Raw genomic sequence first — 5,764 nt, forward strand, 5'->3', positions numbered from 1 at the left:
ATTTTTAACAGATTACGAGTTCCGCCGAGCATCAAAATCTAGCTAGGGCTATAGCCTCTATCCTTGCCTCCATGCTCCATCAGGGGCTAGCCCAGACCTCTCTTAATCAGTAGTCAGCATAACCGTGTAATGAACATACATTTAGGCCTATGTTATTTTGTACTTACGTTGTTTCTCTGGCGTTTTAAAGTCGTCTTCCTTTTCCATGTTTTACTATTGGTTTCTCACTTCTTTTTAGTTGGAACTACATCAGCCTTCAGTTTCAATACATACGGAAGTCCCAGCTTTCTATTCATGATACACGACGATTGAAAGCTGTCTTCGTCAAAGTGTGCGCTACAAACCCCTTCGAATACTCACTAGGGCTAGGGAAATCAGCTCTTGTAAATTGGACAAATCGAGTCCATTGATGCTTCAACTTTTTATTTTTAGGGAAGCCAAAGAAACTAACATCATCAGCTGATGTATGGAAACAATTCCCAACACCACAGTTGAGTGGCATGCAACGGCGGCAGAAGCGGGGGGGCCCACCCACTTTTTATACTGGGGGGGCCCTGGTCCCCCACTTTTGTGACTGTTCCCAGCACCAGTGACAAACATTTTACGAAGATGTATAGTTTAAAGTGTAACTGATTGGCTTACAGTAAACCTTCAAACCAGCGTAATATAACCCCATTTAAACTCTTAATTTAACGAAAACAATAAGATACTTAATTGGGCCATTTTTTAAAATAAAGTTGTCTGAAGGTTAACTACAGAATTTACAGTACACTGTAGTTAATGTGTTATAGGTTGTAAAACTGTATGGAGTAAAAAAAATATGTATCCAGCTTTTAATCTGAGAGTGCCATTTCCGGCCATCTAGAGGTGCCATAATCATAATAACAACAGTTGTGGGGCTGAGGCGGGTGGACATTCTATTTATGCAAGACTCTCCCTGGAACCCCTCTATTTCGACTTTGTGGACCCGCCACAGTTGGAGTATCATTTCCGAGCTTAGCTTATAGAAGGGTAATTTTTATCCATCGGGGGAAAAGGAGGCTAAATTGTTCAATTTTTTTTAATGGAGATTATTCAAATTTTCAAATTTTAAGTCTAAGAGTGTAATTTACAGCCATCTAGAGGTGCCATAATCACAAATTTTCTTGCCTCAGCCCCAACCATGGTGGGGCTGATGTGGTATAGATTCTCCATCTGCTGAAGTACCCAGTGGCGGATTCAAGGGGACCCTTCTATTTCGAATTCCTGGATCCGCGACTGGAAATTACAACAAATATGAAAATCATATTACAGTAGCTTGATGCCTATAAAATAACTTATAAAATTCACCAAACTTCGTAAAATATCTGTAGCTTCCAGGAGGCTTCGCCCACCGGGGGGCCTTGGCGGCCCCTAGCCTTGATGCTCTTTTCGCTCGCATACCCGCCGCCGTTGGTGGCATGCTAACGAAAATAGCACAATCAATTCCTTTCACAGAAAAACCAGGGGTGTGGTTCACTGTGAAACCAGGGAGGAATAACCTGAGATGACGTCACAGCTGCCCAGAAATTTGACATCGCTATTTTTTAAGTTTTCAGTGACCGATCGAAATAGGCCTTTAAAAAATCCCCTCAAAATAATTGTTTATTCAAATTATGTGCAAATTTCTTCACAAACGTGAATTCAATAATGTTGAGAACATATTTTTAAAGAAAATCCTTCTTTTTAAAACCATTTCATAAGGTCTTTAACATAAAATTTAGGAGTATGTATCTCAGTTTTAGCCTGAGATTTTAGCTCTAATTCCTTAAACAAACTGTGTCAGGTCACTTCCCTGTTTTTTTGCTTTTGCCTTGACATGCTGGTTTGTAAAATCCATAAAAACGTTGGGTAAGTCGGCGTCGGGATATAGCATTGTGTTTGTCGTTAATATAAAGTAATTGTAATATTTAATTTTAGCAAAAAGTTTATGATTGTCATATTTCTAAAAGCAAAGGACAGTGAGAAATAATCAAATCTTGGTGTTTATAAGACATAAATAGTGCCTTTTGTTATGTCTTCTGCTGTTTGATCTTGACTGACTTCTATTCCCACATGCAGGCGGTATGCTTCTATTCCCATGTGCAGGTGGTATGCATTCACAATTTCAGTTAGTTGTAACTTTAGTGTGCCCTTGTCTAGAAACATAATAAATTTTTTAAAGAATCATTAAGGATTTGCAAGGTTGCTACTAATATTATTTAACAGTATATAATACTAATGTCATTGTTAATATTTACTATACTTACTTGTATTATTGTATTCCTACCAAACAAATGATGTGAAAGCATATAACTAATAGTTTTTAAAAACAACACAACAGTTTTGAATGCTTCAAATTTATTTACCTAAGGTCCCAAAAACATGTTTTGGTATTTTTCTCAATACCAGTTGGTTGTAATGATGTTATTGTTGTTGTTATTATTCTTCTTAAAGAAAAGAGGCTCTGAGGGATTTAATGTTTTTCTGTTTAAAATACTGTCTACTGATTACTGATGGGTGATGGGTGATGGTCAAATTACAGATAAATCTCCAAAAGCAAGCTATTAACTATAATAAACTTATGGCATATCTGTTAAACATAACAACATTATTCTAATAATGCATTCTCTTGATTTGTGCTGAATATTGGATGGTATTTTAATAAAATGCAACTAGATGAGCCTTCAAATGGAGGTCTGTCAGCCACCATCCCACCCCTATCCCCTCACATAGCACTTTAATTCTACTTTAAAAAATGTGATTTAACATATTCTGTGGTTTTGGTACTATGCCTAAATAACTCAACTACAACTTACTGGTAAATCATTTCACTTGCCCTCCTGAAACAACTGTAATTGCAAGACATTGTTCTTCATGTAGAAAAATTTATTATCATCATTATTATTTTAAATTCATCTTTTTTCATTTTGCCGTAAATTCATTATGCTGCCTACCGCCAGCATTTTGTTTGTTTTTGAATTTAGCGCGGACATCGAAATCTTTTTTTTTTAATCCTTCTAATTACCCGTGGCATATCTTCAATGTCGTCTAGTTCAATTTTATCAATCTTACATAGTTCTTTTAATATTTCTTCTGCCCTTTTCATGTAAGATAGGTGATTTAAGTTTTGAGATATTTTTAAAAATTTGTATGTGTTTATTTTAACAACCCAATCTGAATCTGGATTGCCATAACAGGGCAAAGTCATGTGGAAAAGTATAAAAGGAAAAAACAAGCAGAATAAGCTGCTTAAGACAGGCCATTTTCCAAATCAAAACGGTTGCCTGATAAGCGAACAAACCTAAAACCTAAGGAGAAACCACGGTGGAGGGGTTGCTTAACTAATCTTCCATTAACTAAAATGAACTCATCTAAAATTCTCCTTTCGAGGAGCCACAATCTAATTGTGTTTTTCTCAACAAATCCAAAATCACCTGCTTCATTGATTATTCGTCTATGCCAATTATTCCCCAATACCCGCGTCAGTCCTTCCACACTTGCTCGAAATTTTTTACCGTCTTCCTCTGCATGAACATCTTGCACAAATTTGTCAAACGTGTCTTTCTGGACTGGTATTTGGATTGTGACTTCTGGGTCTAACCCTCTACCAACATTTAAGGACTCCTTTATCTTTGAAAGGAAGGTTGTTTTCAGTAGTTCATAGGCATCTGATGTGATGCTTGAGCCTCTTTCAAGTATTTCAGCTTTTGATCTCCATTCATCATACTGATGGCCCCAGCCTAAATAATGCACCTATAATTCAGAGAAAATAATATAAATGGTGGTACTGGTGAAAAAAAAAAATTGAATAGAATACGTTATGTGCAATATTTACATCAGTCTGTACCAAGGCCAATGTGATAATAAAACAAAAAATTAAATTACCTCATCTGTTCCATCAATCGTCCGTTCGTCTATAACTTCCAAACCATACAATGTTGTTGTGAACCATGAAATCTGTTTCTGCCGTTCCCTTCTTAAGTCATTTCCCCTAAAGGTGTAGTCTTTTTTTTCTTTCGGGCAAAGACTCGTATCTAAAAATGTATAGAAACTATAAGGAATTATGGCTATCACTAACAATACTTTACAATGCAATATAATATTTAATCCGTAATGTAGACCCAAGGCATACTGTAGGTTTAACGATTCTGCAATATTGATATTATTATTTTATTAAATTTTAAATACAATAATATTTTTTTCAAAATACTATTAAATAGTTATTTAACAAATGACTCATGATTTAATACAGGAAAAAAAAAATGAATTTTTATGGTCCTGAAATATTAATACACTTTTAATAAGCTATTAACTGTAACAAACTTATGGCATATCTGTTAAACATAACAACATTATTCTAATAATGCATTCTCTGTACTTGTGCTGAATATTAGATGGTATTTAAAAAAAACATATTCTGTGGTTTTGGTGCTATGCCTAAATAACTCAACTACAACTTAAATAATTTCACTTGCCCTCCTGAAACTACTGTAATTTCAAGACATTGTTCTTTATGTAGACAGTAATTTAATCATCATTATTATTATTTTTTTTTAAATTTCAGAAACATAATCAAATCATACAGTATGCCACTAACGATCATATCTTATCACTAGTAAGAAATATCAATAATATTTCAACTGGTTAAGTACCTCCTTGAAGTATATCGAAAGCAAAATGATTTTATGATGTTTGTACCTTTATCGTTCGTATTCGGTGATGCGAAAGGCACATCATTTGGCCACCATTCTGGCTTCTTTGCTGTTTTCCAAGATGGCTATCCCTTATGAATTCCTGCAAGACAAAATGACATTTTAGTAATGTTGCACAGTATAAAATAGGAGAAAATCATTTTTTTTGACTTCGCAATCATTTTACCTTTATTTATTATTGTTCCCTTTAAAGCTTCTCCTAACGCCTGTTCAAATAGGTGGCTGTCTTTCCCTAACGTTTTAGTCGCAATTGGGAATTCAAATCAAACAAATCAAATTATAACCAATATTATTTAATTAAAGTTTAATATATGTGTACATGCTTCCACAAAGTATATATAAAAGGCTTATTTTTAGCTTCCTTTATTTTTAAGGCAAAACACTGAGACATAATATGTCCAGGCTTTTTACAGTATATTGACAACTAGGACCAGAGTGCTTGTCTCCTGACCTCTGTGAAAACTTTGCTCCTGATTTATAATCATGGCCTTGGAGTTGACAGGTATAATAGTTGTAGGAGAACCCTGACCTAATTTGTGACCATCCATCACAAAAGGGCTGTAAACCTCATATCCATTCATTTTGAGATTTTATTATATCATGATAGAGCTTTTAATTAGCTTTAAAATGAGGGGTTGCTTAACCACAATAGAGCCCCAGAAGTTGAGATATCGGCAATTTAGTAATTGAATTGCAGTCCAAATAGTATTGAGATATCAGCGTTTAAAGATAGCAGATAGAAAATTATGTGTTTCTAAAATATGCTTAACAGAACACCACAGCAACAACATAGTTCTTCACCATCTATGATCATGAAAATTTCCACAAATATAGTTCTAACATTCTTCTCTCTTTTTCCGTTGTTCCTGTACAAATCGGAGCAGTATAATGTATTTTGGAAGGGGACACGATATGTACCCTTTTTTTTTACCCAAATCATATCCGTAATTACAGTTTTCATACCTTCATTACATTCAGACATACATTACATAGTATTAAAGTGACAAAACCACCCGGTGTTGAAGTGGAAGGGCAAGAGTATTAGGTTGCGG

This window comes from Anneissia japonica, unplaced genomic scaffold (genome assembly GCF_011630105.1).
Source record: "Anneissia japonica isolate Jap-2015-1 unplaced genomic scaffold, ASM1163010v1 scaffold496_len188431_cov159, whole genome shotgun sequence".
Taxonomy (NCBI): domain Eukaryota; kingdom Metazoa; phylum Echinodermata; class Crinoidea; order Comatulida; family Comatulidae; genus Anneissia; species Anneissia japonica.